The sequence below is a fragment of the Melospiza georgiana genome, chromosome 32 (genome assembly GCF_028018845.1).
Source record: "Melospiza georgiana isolate bMelGeo1 chromosome 32, bMelGeo1.pri, whole genome shotgun sequence".
Taxonomy (NCBI): domain Eukaryota; kingdom Metazoa; phylum Chordata; class Aves; order Passeriformes; family Passerellidae; genus Melospiza; species Melospiza georgiana.
In genome coordinates, this window is record NC_080461.1 from 861,443 (window position 1) to 875,294 (window position 13,852).

A 13,852-nucleotide genomic window follows, 5' to 3' on the forward strand; every position below is an offset into this window, starting at 1 on the left:
AGATGTCTTGCTTGTCCCAGCAAACTGAGGAAATGACAGACTCTGCTGCCACAGACTCTCCCATGGAGCCATCGGAAGCCCTGCAGGTTCCCCTGCAAATTCTGCCCCTGTGGCTGCAGACACCCATTTTTAAGATGAATGCCTTGACAGGAGCTTTACCAAAACAGTGGTATCCTAATGCTCTTTCTGTTTCAAAACCAGAAACTCAGTTACTAAGAAAGAGAAGGAAGACATACAAAAGCCAGGTTAGGATACACCCTAACCTAAGAAGAGAGGAAACATCTACTTACGTGTGAAATGTGCTACAAAATAGGCAGCACAGGTAATTCCATAGGCAGCGAAAAGCAAAGGAGCAATTCCCTCAATCATTTTAACAGTCCTGCAAGTTTGCAGGCTGTGCTCACACACTGGAAAAAGCAAGGCTCCTGTTGGTGTGCAACAGCCCACTGACAATTTCCTCAATCAGGAGGATTCTCCTGAACTGAGCAAGTGCTAGGACTGCTCTGACACTCAGGCCTTCCATGCACCAGGGTAACCTTCTGATGTCACTACGACAAGGTGGCAAACATGCCCTGACATCACAAAGCAAACGCTCCATGTTGGTCTGTAAATTTATGCCAAGCAATAACCAACCTTCCCTACAGGAAACACAAAAGAGCCTGGGAAGTTCTCCTCTGTCACAAAGCAGCACAAATTCCCCTTGCGGGCCAAACCCTGTCTTTCAAGGGATCCAACAGGAACTCCAGGAGTGCACAAAGCACCTACAGCCTGTACCCCAACTGAGCACTCAGAGGGCACCCAAGCAAAGGAAACGAGACCAAGAAAATGGCCCAAAGCATTGCCCATCTGACAAATTACCTTTCTTTTAACTTTTTAAAGGTTTATTAAACCTTAAGAAAAGACTGTATAAGGAAAGATTGGAGCACTGGAAAGTCTCCATGATTAGCAGCCACATGCTCATCTACAAAAGGGATGCTCTGCTTTTCATACCCTTAGCCCCTCCCAATGTTTTTTCAGTCAACTCTTTCTCTGCCGTCCAGTGGTGGAGATTACTTTCTTGCATCTTGATTGGAGGTCAGGGGTTGTTACATCCCGCCTGCTGGTCACAAGCCAGCCCTCCCAAATGCCCTGACTACCAAGGCTATTACAAGGGGGAAAAGAAAGAGGACTATGAGAGGACATATTACAATAACAGTACTTTACATTTGAACAGAATATCTATCCACATAATATCTATCTCTTAATTGTGAGAGCCAACTATTACATTACTCACCTATAATGCACAGAAGCAAGAAAGAAGGCACTGGGTTGGCATAACAGTTGAAATCATTGCTAACAAATCTCCCCACATATTTCCACCTTTTTTGGACATGGCCAGGACTCCTGTGGATGTACATCTCTGCCTTTCTTGCCCTTTGGAAGCAGTAAAACTGGCAACTTGTGGGGAAACCAAGGGCTTTGTGGGGGCTGCATTGCTCTGCACACACCCAGGCCCCCCGTGGCACAGAGCTTTGGTGCCTAAAAAGATCAACCAGAGGAAAACAGCTGGAGAAGGTTTCATTTGGACCTTTCTTCCCTGCTAATAGAAGTTGTCAAAATGAAAGTGACCAAGCAGGGCCTGATCCCTGCTGCCAGCTCAGGGTTAGAAAGGAGGCATTACTTGATTTCATTGCTGGGTGCACAGGGAGTAACTTCCCTAAGTCATGCACACCCAGCAATCTCACCTAGTAATTTGTATCCATGGAACTAAGACATATTCAATACTTTGCTGAAACTCACAGGCTAAACATTACCTCCAATTTATTGACATATTTCAATCACTTCTCAGAATTTATTGACATCAGAGTAGGAGTGCCCTGTAGATCCCTGCTGGTCATTGTCACAGGTTCAGGTGACCCATGCACAAAATAACCCAGGACAAAACTGGGCTTGCAAAGCAAATTCATTCCATTACTTGCAGGAGCATATAATACATACTGACCTCTGGATTCCCAAAAAATCAACTGAACAGGAGAAGGAGTTGGAGCTTGGTGCTCAGCAGCAGGGGCAGGTAGGCAGTGCAATTCCAGGACATCCCCTTGATCAAAACGCTACGCACCTCGTCCTTCTCAAATCTCTAGTGCAGAACTAGGTCTTGTATCTCCTGCTCAGGAGTGGAATTTCCCCATGCCTGGCATGTGAGATGATGGCTCAGGATGACTCCATCACTCCCTGCCACCAGGGGCTCTATTGTGCATTGCTCTCCTTTCAAAGCTTGACTGCCCACCCATTGACCAATCCATTGTTTCTCTTTCAAGGCTCAAGGTCCCACCTCTTAAACAAGACACTTTTCTTCATTGTCTTGTCAACCTGCTCAAACATGGATCAAATATGGCAGGGTCTGGGACACTACTCCAGTTCCTGACACAGTCATTTGGGAAATATTCCCATTCCTCAAATTCTCCTTTGGAGGTCAAGAGCCTCCTAAAAACACTTTCTTCCCCTTGAATGCATTCCAGCTACCTTCTTAGCAGGACCACTCTCCTTATTCTCAAGGCCAAGACAGCCACTTGCACACAGTAAGTACTGCAGTGGGGGAATACATGGTTCAGCACTCCTGTTAAAGCTAAAGGAATTGAAAAGACTATGCCCTGTTTGTTGGACTTAATGCCTCTCCATCCTATTCTGGGAATCAAACACAAATGTTTCATCAATACACCCTGCAAGTGCTCTTGCTGAGTGAAGCCACATTGCTGTGTCAATAAAGCAGCCGGGACTCAGTTTCTTCATGCAGGGAAAGCCAATTCTTTTTTCACATAACTCATTTTTATATGGTTTTCACAGACCTCGTGTTCAACTCCAACTGGCTGGTAGTTTCCTTGCCACACAATTTATTGCTTAGAAGGTGTTAGTGTGTACATGCTAAGACTCACACTTTCTAAGACTCACTCTTACTCAGGTGATTACATTTTTTTTCGTGGACGCTCATGGACAGGTTTCTTGTTTATTACAGATGCAAACAGTTTTCTTAGCACAATAGCTTGTTGTGCTAACTGCACTCATGACTATTCCCATGGGAAGTTAGCTGGCTGCATGTAGAAGATGCAACAGGACAGCTGGGAATTTACCATAGTGTGGTAAATAGGTATGATTCGTGCTGATAAAAATTGAAACAAGAATCAATTTTGATACAGTAATTAATATTTGGAAATATTAAAACAGTTAAAAGTTGTAATGCCAAAAAAAAAGGGAGAGGAGGGGCTCTGCCTCCCCCCGCCCCTCTTGGCAGATGTTCAGGAACAGGAGGAAAGCATGAGATAATGGTTGCTAAAAATTAGCAAAGAAGGGACTCTCTGCTTGTGTCCCAGGAAAATGCTAATTATAAGGGATTTTTTTCCTTGATGCCTAAATGCAGTAATTTTGTTAGTTTTGGCTTACCTTGTATTGGCTTGGTGGGCATGTGTAATGCAAAGGTGAATTAAAGGACAAAGAGGAAGACTACAAAATCTTCCTCAGATGACCCCCAAAGACTTGTGCGACCACCAAACTGAGTGGTGGCACATGTGTGGTAAAGATGATGAGGGCAGAGGTAGAAGTGTGCTGAATCGAAAAGAGGAGGAGATGGCATTGACAGATGGCATATAAGGAAGAATCTTCACTTGGCAAGCTCGTACGTGATTTGGCAAGGGTCCCAGAGACCTGCACTCCACACCCCGTGGTTATCTTTTGCTTATGTGCTATTATTGGAACCAAATTCTCCCTTAATTTAATCAAATGATATTGTAACGAATTTTATATATTTTTCTTAAATAATAAATTAAAATTGCTACTACTTTTAATATTGTTTGGGTTTTTTTATGATGGGATAACTGGGCAAACATACCAATAGGAAGGCCTGATTTTATAAGGCCTTTCTTTTCTAATAACCCTACCTGTGTGCAACACATTATAACTTTTTTTCAGAAATTAATGAAGAAAACACAAATTGCCTACTGAAACCCTTCTGCCCCCTGCCAAATCAGTTCACTCCTCAAGCACAAGCCTCAGGCAAATCCCTGATGTGCCTCTCTCCCACCAGCTCAGAGCTGCATTGCACAGCCCTTGCTGTGCACCAGAGAGCACAAAGCAGGCTGGCCTGGTGGGCCTGCATATTTCTGCCAAACACTCTGCATGTCACACCTTTGCTCTGGCTCACTGCAGAACTGCAGGGTTGCAGGCGCTTCCTCCCAGAGCTGCGTGAGGCGCTGGCTCCTGCAGATGGGCCCTGCCAAGCTGTCCCTGCCTCACGCTGGCCTCGCATCCCCTGGCACAAGTGCTGGGCCTGAAGGAGGCTGCCCTGTGCTCCAGCCTGTCGAGCAGCCCGGCTCCCTGCCCTGGTGCCCAGAGTGCTGCACACACTGCTGGCCTTTGCCAGGAGTTGCTGGGCAGCGGGCAGAAGAGGAGGAATCCTCCGCCAGCCCAGCGGCCCTCGGCTGCCCTTGGCCTTTCTCTGCTCCTGGGCACACTCCAGACGGCCAATGCCTCCAGGCTGGGCTGTGCCCAGCATGGCTGCGTTTCCCCTTGGCAGCAGCCAGCTGCCACCTGGGCTCTGAGGGCAGAGAATTCGCCTGCTCCCAGGAAGAGGCACCCAGGGCCCGGCTGCTGCCTCTTGCAGCTCCAAGGGCCTCCTCCCATCCTGCCACTGCTGGGGCTCAGCTGGGCTCCAGCCCAGGCAAGGCCGGGCCCGCTCTCACCTCACAGGCGCTGACAGCTCTGCACCACAGGAGACCTTCCCAAGCACCCTCTCTGATCTTTCTGCTTTCTCACTTGAGCAAGGCTTTCCTCCAGCCAAAGAGATTATTGCATTTAGGGATCCAAGTCCAAGTGGCAGGAGCCCCAATGCTCTCCAGTCCCAGCTGAAGGCCTGCATCTGCATAAGATGTTTGGGCTGCCCCATTCTTCCTTTGCTTTTGCCTGCAAATGCCATTGTCCTTTCTGCCTCAAATAGAAGTACCAAAGATGGCCAAAAACAGACCAGTGGGCCATATTCCAAAGGCAGTCTGGTCTGGAGAGCATGAATGAAGAAGATCCTTCCCCACTTTGACACCATACCAAAGATACCGTTTCACTTTCCTCCTTTAAGAAACAACAGACAATTCAGAAGGAATTCTGGAGTTCATTCACAGAGTGAGAAGGAAGGGGATCCTCAAGGTGAGTTGTGGTTTCAGAAACTTTATTGATTTTCAATCCTGTTCTGCAGTCCTATTAGACAATCCTACTCTAACCCTAACCCTTACCTTAACCCTAATCCTTACGCTTATCCTTACGCTTATCCTTATCCTTATCCTTATCCTTATCCTTATCCTTATCCTTATCCTTATCCTTACGCTTATCCTTATCCTTATCCTTATCCTTATCCTTATCCTTATCCTTATCCTTATCCTTATCCTTATCCTTATGCCTATGCTTATCCTTATCCTCATCCGTATCCTTATGCTTATCCTAATCCTTAATCTAATCCTAATCCTAATCCTAGTCCTAACCTACAATCCTACTCTAAACCTGTTAAGGAATAAATAAATGGTCGTGATGTGATTGTCACATTTTTGTCTCCTTCCTCTTCACTGAAACAATCAGTGGCACCAGGCTGGACGCAGGCTCAGCATATCTTATGAATGGATGCTGCCCAAAGGGAAAAAAACCAAATCAACAAAATACAATGAACCATGACTTTCCAAGCTCAGTGCTTCACAGGATTCCTCCTGCCCCTAGAAGGATGCAGGAAGAGGAACAATGGGACCGTCTACACCTCCATCTTTATGTGCAGGATTTTGCCATCACAGGCAAACCTGGCCCAGAATCTCACTCACCCATTTATACAGGTGTCTTCATCTTGCTGAGATTTTAGCCCTGCCAGTGCTCTAGAAATGGTGCTTTCTGTCCTTGGAGTTTCTTCTTTTCAGGAAACTCCAAAGCCTCTCATTGGTCCCTCTCTTTGTAAGACAGGCACTGTGCTGATTTCCGCAGGGAGACAGAGCAGTGTCTACCTTTCCATGCCCTGCCCCTCGTGTGCTGGTTGGCACCTTCCTTCCCAGCAGGGCCAGCCCCGGGGCACTGGGTCCTGCAGTTCCCACTCTGCCACACAACCTGGCAGCAACCCTGGCACAGTTCCCGTCTGCTTGAGGGTGCCAGGCAGCAGATGGGGCTGGGACAAGTCCCTCCTGGCTGTCTCTGTGGCAGAAACCTCTAAGGGTGGGCTGGGGGGCACAAACCAGGGCCCCTCAGAGGCTCAGAGTGAACCCCCACAGCCCCTCCTGCCCACAGCCAAATCTCTGACTGCTCAGCTGGGACTGGCTTCCTTGGGTTCCTGCACCTCCATTTCATGTCTCTGTACCCTGCATTGCTCTACTTCAATTCTTTTGACATTAGGTAAGACTGAACACAGCACCAAATTAAAAAACTAAGAGGGTGACAGAAACAGAAAACAGAGCACCTCTCCTCTCAGGAAATGTAGAGAGAGGTGGAGTTATTCAGCTTTGTGAAGAACAGGCCCCAGGGAGACTTTATTGCCACTTTCCAAGACTTCAGAGGGGCTTTGAAGAACGTGGGGGACATCTTTTTTTAACTAGGCCAATTACAATAGGATGTGGGTGAATATTTTTAAACAAAATGGGGATCAAGTCAGAGTAGGTCTAAGGAAGAACTTGTTTACTTGGAGCATGGTGCCATCCTGGCACAGGTTGCCCCAAGAGCTTGTAGGTGCCCCGTCCCTGCAACCATTTCAAGTCAGGTGGGAAAGGGCTCTGAGCAACCTGATCTCTTTGAAGATGTCCCTGCTCATTGCAGGACACTTGCACCAGAGGACCTTTACAGGGCCCTGCCAGCCCAGCCCAGTCTAGGATTCCTCACCATTTTCATTTGAAGAGCCCCAAGAGTGGAAGTGAGGAAGAAGAGGGCTCATATGATGTCTTGGACTTGAGTGGAGGAAGAGCCCATCCCTCAGAGCCTGTTTCACCTGCAGCCCCTTCACATTTTACCTGCAGGAGCTCCTTGGCAGACCAGCGCTCCTCCTCATCTCTCTGCAGGCAGCAGCTCAGGAAGTCACGCAGCAAAGGTGAGAGGAGCTTGGGATGCTGCAGTTTTGGGGTCCCTACTTTGGCTATCAAGCGTCGAGCCTGGAGAAAAAAAACCCACGAGGCTCTACCTGCTGCTTTCACATCTCTAAGGCTCTCCCAGATCCCATTGTTTAGCCTCTGTTCCTCAGTGGCAGTTACTGCCCTGACAGAGACCCAGAGATGACTTTCCTTTTCCAACCAAAAACCCAAACCCCGATGCGGCCACAGCTTTTCCACCATCCTGCAGATCTTGCCTTGGCAGCTGATTTCATTCACTGACCTAGTTAGTGGGAATTACATCAGCAAAAGCATGTTTGCTTCTCTGAGGATTCATACCAGTTTTAGAGGCTTTATGGAAGAGGGACTGTGCTATACTAACTAAATTGAAGGGTTACTTCATGAAAGGCATTTCTGCACTGCTTGTCGGTCCTTTAAGCACACGTGCCTTAGAACAAAACTCATCAAGCTTTTTGTGCTGTTCTTGAAAACAATGGGAATTGGAAGAAAAGAAAGAAAATCCATCAGGTAATCCCCAGGTAAGGAAATAAAGATTTACAAACTCATCTTCAACACAGCCACATTAAGATGCCTGCAGTGGTGTATTGGGATGGAAATGCCTGCTTGGGCACACAGGACCTGCAGCTCTGTCTCTCAGCAGTCTGAAAATTGCAGCTTCCCATTTTGCAGCAAAAGAAAAATTGTCATGGTCAGAAAAAGGAGAGGTGCCATCCCTATGGTCACCCTCTGCTCATTTGGCTACTCAAGTCAATGCATTAGTGGTAGGCCCATCTCAGAAAGTGCCAGGAAACAAACGGGAGGTTTTGGCAGGCTCTCCACATCACCAGGCTCTGGCTTGGTGACACAGAGAACATGCCTTGGGCTGTGAAAAAACATGGTCACTAAATGCAGTACAGCAGCACTGCACAAGAAGCAGAAGAGACTCAGTGGCCTTTACACACTCATGCCCAGGTTGCAGGCATGCTTCCCAGTGAGAAGAAACTGCACACTGGGTTAGGTTCCTCTCTAAAGACTACAGTTTTAGAAACTTTGTTGGGTTTGGGTTTCCTTCCTTCATTTATGGAAAGATAACAGAAGTTCTAAGATGCTTGTTTCCTTTTTCTGGGGCCATCTCCACAGACAAAAGAACTGGAACCACTTATAACCCAAAGAAAAGTGTTTCCTGAGAATGGAGTTTGTTTGCATGTGGTAAGGCTTGAGTTCGACCACTGATGTATCCAAATCTACAGCAGATGCTGATGTGTTGCAGGGACATTTTTAGAGGGGACCTTGGTGGAAGTAGTTCCAGCAGATGGCAATGGGATTTTGCCCAATGGCATGCAGGGCATGGGACAGGTGAGAAAGACAGTGGGATCGGTGAGTATTTGCTGCTTACCGAGGCATGACTTTGGTCCCAGTAAGGAGGTTCTTTTTCTAACATTTCAATCCCCACAATTTCAAAAGACCATATGTCCACTTTGGGGCCATATGGTTGACCTGTCGCCACTTCAGGCGCCATCCACCAAGGAGTCCCAGCTACCAAGCACGGTCTGCTCTGCTCAGAGTTGAGCTGAGTAGAGAGGCCAAAATCAGCTGAGGAGAAAGCAAAATACTGGTTTTATTTGAATTCTCTGCAATTAGGAAAGCAAGCAAAAGAATTCCCCAGTAGAGGTTTGAAAATGTGCTGTTGAATCTCCTGGCAATGGCAACTTAAAAAATCCCCCGATTTTTTACACTGCCTCCAGCAGTGGCTTTTGTTCTTTGGAAACTTTAGACTTGTAGCTCCCTCCCTCTTCCTGGACACACACAGGATAACACTACTCTTGACTTCTTGTTCCTTGTCCTATCTCTGTGCACGTGGCAACTGCGCCCTCAGCTCACAGTGGGTGTCCCTGCGCTGCCACCAGCACCATTTTTGGGGAGCTGGCTGTCACTCCAAGCAGCCCCACACCCACATCCCTGGAACGCTGCACCTGACCAAGAATCTACTGACTCAGCTTGACGGAGCCATCGGTTCTGAGAAGGATGTTGTCACTCTTCACATCTCGATGGATCACATTGTTTGAATGAAGAAAATCCAGTCCTTGCAGGCACTGAGAGAGGAAAGAGAAAGAGGAGGGCAAAAATGAGTGATGTGATTTCATCACACGAGAAAGAAACAATCTAAAAGATTCCCGCTCCAGGGGAATGGGGAGTAATGGCAGAACACAGTGCCACTGAGAGGAAGAGCTTGCTGCTCCAACACTTGCAGAGCAGGACCTTTCTGAGGAAAGGCATGTCAGCTTTGGAAAGAGCAACAGCACCTGCTCTTTTAGACTTTCCCCTGCAAACCAGCCAGGATGACTCCTGCTGCAGTGGATGTGCTCAGAAGCAAAGAGCATTTTGGCTGCACTTCTATCCTTCTTAGCTAAGGACTGAGAGAATCGAGTCTATCTTTTTTCTTTGCTGTTTGTTTCAAATCCTGCCACCAGCACCTTTGCTTTTACAGGCAAGGAATGCAGTGAAGACAGAAAAAAGTTTAGCGAGGCAAGATGGGGAACAGCAAATACAAGAGGCGGAGCGAGAGTACAACAGTAGGAGATAAGAGTACTGGCACTGAGTACAGTGAGTGCAGGGCCACTGGCAGGCCTTTCACTTGAGATGCTTTTACTTGCCCATAGCATACCAGCCACTCAGGAACAAAGCTTGGCACATGAAATCACTCCTGTTCTGAGCCCCTGTTCCCAGACAATCCTGCCCAAGGCCTCAGAAGCACAGATGGGATTGCTGACCTCCCGACTGATGGCTGCAATGTGGTCTTCAGACAGGAAGGTCTTGCGGATGACATCACTCAGGGCGCCTCCATCCATGTACTCCATTACCAGCCAGAGTTCCTCACCCAGAAGGTAGCTGAAAGAAGGAAACAAGGCCGGGGAGATAAACATGCATGGCTACCTTGATGTTTTGCTTCCGAGTTTCTTGTTTCCAGGTGCCTTTGTGACTAGGACAGAATCAAAGGAATAGCCAATCTGTAGTCTGTGCAGTCTGGAGGAGAAAGGCATAGCAGTGAAAAAGGAGATGTCTTAGAGATGTCTTAGATGGCCAGCAGGTGAAAAATGCAGTTTAGTAACAGCCCAGGTAAAAACCTGTCAGGCATGGTGTTTCTGGAAATAAGCACCAAGTCTTCCTGGTATGCCCAGCAATCACAAAGAGGGGCAAATATCTAAGGGAAATCCACTTTAGGATGGCTCATCAGCATTTAGGAATCTTTAAAAAAATCAATCCCAAAAAAATGTGGAGGCAGTGTACTTTGAGGGTGTTGACTTAGTAAGATACAGCTGAGCCAGGTTTGAATAATTTTGGAATAATTTTCAAACGACAAGTGGCAGGTAAAACTCATGCAGACAAGATGCACTCTCCTCACATCCATTGGAGATGAGTAAAGAAATATGAATAAATAAAAATTAACAGCTCTACTTTCTGCCACTGACCAAAGTGGGTTTTTAACCTCTCATGTTTGCTGTATGTAAATGCCCATTGATGGGATAAGACCATGACCTCTCACCTGTCTAAATAATTCACAACACTGGGACTCCTACACTATCATGATTTCATTAACAGTTAGTTCCTTCGTTCTCAGTCCTTCAAGATGTATTTTCTTTATGGCCACCTAAAATGACATTAAAAATCAGCAACTGGAGATGTTGGTGGCACGAGACGACAACACACATGGAGCAAGTGATTTTGCAATGACACAACTGAGCTGTGCCAAACTGCCTTGTGATTAGGCACTGCAGTAATTAGGAACTGACATTCCAACAGCCCATTTCTCTGCTCCCTTGGGGGACAGTTACAGGACACATGGGGCCACTGACATTTTGCCTTGTCCACTTGGTAACAGTGGTGTCTCAGCTATCACCCACAAACCTCTGACCACACTCTCTGCTGCTTTGTTTGGGATTCAGAAGAAGTAATCCATGCCTTAATACTCTGTGCATATATCTTGGGCTATGGGCATGGCTTAGGGCTTTTAGGGACACCTTGCAGATCTCTCCCTACGTGCAGTTCCCAGGTGCAGCACTGCAGGTGGCTAAGGAACTACCAGTAGCTTTCAGATGGATTTGCTGGCAGCCAGAAATGAGAATTCAGGACTCTGAAGCTGTAGCCCCAAAGAGCAGTGAGGTGCTCTAAGGCACCACCTTTGTTTTAGCAATGGAGAGTGAGTGAGCACGTCCTTCTCTGAACGGAACCACTGCCTCCCTGCCTTCCTTCTGGCAGCTGAGGAGGACAAAGTCCCAAATGTATTGTGCAGGCTGGCACCAGTCTGTGCTTCTTGTGCCTTTTCAGCACAGCTCTGCCCAGAGCTCCAGCCACAGCTCACACCAGAGGGGAAAGCCCTCATGTGCAGCAGAGTCTGCGGGGCTTGTTGACATTTACCTCTCCTCCTGTGGCATTGTTGAGTGCTCTGACCACTTGTCCAAAACCCCTAGAAACAAAACAGAAGCAGAGAAAGGAGAAGCTGTTTAGCTCCTAGAGTGAAAGCCAGCCCACACAGGAGATGTCTGCTGGAAGTGTCAAAAACCTGCGGGAGGCAGGAGGGCTCTGCCAGAAGGCAGATGATGCATTTTCCTCTCAAGTGCATGGGCACTGGGCCTGTTCCTGAAGCACTGGGGTTCAACTTCTAAAGGGAGTTTAGTCATTCCTCTTGGGTTTCACTTTCTAAACTGTGTGGTTCCTATCCTGACCACAGAGTATTTCCTTCTGCAAACCAGGGGAAAGAAATGTTCTTGGGAACTGTTGTCTCACACAGCTTTGATAGAGGCTAGGTTTCTCTTTCAGGCAAGCAAGTTTCTTCTTTTCTCATTAATGGGGCAGTATGATTTTGAGACATACAAAAATGCTAAGGAAATTAACACAGAGCTGTCCCACACTTGAGACACAAGGAGATCTTCCAGGTCCTGTTCCTTGATGCAGGACCTTGGCAGCATGGAGATGTCACTGACAATGCCTTCTAAGCACACTCACAAATTCTGAGCAGCACTGAGAGATGGAGTCATCTATCCCCAGTGTGTGAACATGTTTGCAGCTGGCCTGACTTCACACTGGACAGACATTCCACCAGAAAAACACCTGGGCCATGGCTGTGCAGGAGTAACTGCGGTTGGACTCACCCGCTGCCAATGTGTTCCATTTCGGTGTATATCCTAAAGGGATTTTCCTGGTTCACCATTCTCTCTGAGGGAAACAAAATGCAGGATGGTGACTTTAAAGCAGAGATCCCAGCTTCCAGGAGATACAAAAGGCAGCCCCACTGTCTGGGGCCTGAAGCCCTTTGTGGTCAGCTGGGTAACAACAACCACAACCACAACAGCAACAGGACAGGCAGCCCTGCAGTGCAGATGGCTGGCACAGAGACTGATTTTGTACAGTTCTTTGAAGAGTTCTCTTGACAGGAAACAAAGCATGGGGAGATGCATTCCCAGGAGAGAAGGATATCTTCCCCACCCTTTCAGCAGTTGGCCAAAGGAATTTATTTCCATTTGTAAACCAGAGCAGCTCATGCTATAACTGATCCCAAAGGGGCTTTCAGCATCAGGAGCCTGACCTGTTTATGAGCAGGCTGAGCTCAAAGATGCCCCTCTCCCAGCTAAGGAAGCTCCAGCCTCTGCAGTCCCTCCAGCCCTCAGGGGCAGGGCAGCTAGCACATCAAGGCTGGCAAAGCCCAAGCATGAGCACTGGCAGGCAGTGGGAAGAAGCCACAGCCAGCCTGAGCCTCTTACAAGCTGTTGCCCCCATTGAGGACACGACAGGATGGGCTTTGAGATCAGCCACACCGAGGGGTGGATCAGTGCCCTTTTTGTCCCAACAGGTGATGGCAGACACAGAATCCACTGGGCTCTGGTCCAGCCCCACCAGGTCTTGTCTGAGAGCACAGCACTGGCAGCTGTTACAGGCAAGAAGCAGATTCATTGGGTTGTGCTGCAGAATCACCAAGGACTTGATGTGTTTTCCTGGAGACTGATCTGAGCAGGGCTTGGGCCAATGGGTAGGATTCTAACAGTCATGGGAAAGAGTGGGAATCGGGTATGGATCTGAGGAATATACCATGGCTGGGCTGGAGGCTCTCTCCTGAGAAATGCCTGTAGTACAGGTTTATCTGATCATGCCACTTGGATGCGTCTCTTGGACTCATCTTGATAAGCATAAAACTAGAAGATTAAATAAAGGTTGCTACAAAAGTATCGCTTTTTTCTCTGGGGGCACATGGAAAACATCTCTTGCTCTCTATTTGTCCTGTAACCTGTTATCCTTCCAAAGTAGTTCTTATTGACAAAAAGATAGCATTCTTGTCAAAATAAACTGCAGATGTAGTAGTGGTAACAGTAGCAGTCATAAAAATGCCATCAGTAAGACATGGGGCAGAAGGGCTCTTTTAGGATGGAGAAAAACCAACTCCACTAAAAAAGCCCCACAAACCGTAAACCAAAAAAGCACAAAACACAAAAAACCTGGCACAGAAAAAAAAAAACAAAAGGCCTCCACAAAAAATAAACAATACAAAAACATGGCCCCACTCCCAGAGAAAAAAAGTCCCCAACCAAAAAGACAAAACTCCAAAACCAGTCCATTTCTCTGAAGTTTTTTGCTCTGATTACTGGTTCGAAGTCAGGAGTCTAAGGAGAATTTAGGAAAGTAAAAATTCTGTTCAGTTTGGCACTAGCACACGAGACTTGTCTAGATCATTTGCAAGGTCACAGCCTTCTGCTGATCCCAGAACATCCCCTGCTTCAACCTTTAGCAGA

General features: G+C 47.3%; 1 pseudogene; it reads right to left on the reverse strand.

Annotated features, from left to right (window-relative positions):
- Nucleotides 1-9,055: 9,055 nt before the first annotated feature.
- LOC131094989 (serine/threonine-protein kinase PAK 3-like) overlaps nt 9,056-13,852 on the reverse strand; it is a 30,761-nt pseudogene continuing 25,964 nt past the window's right edge.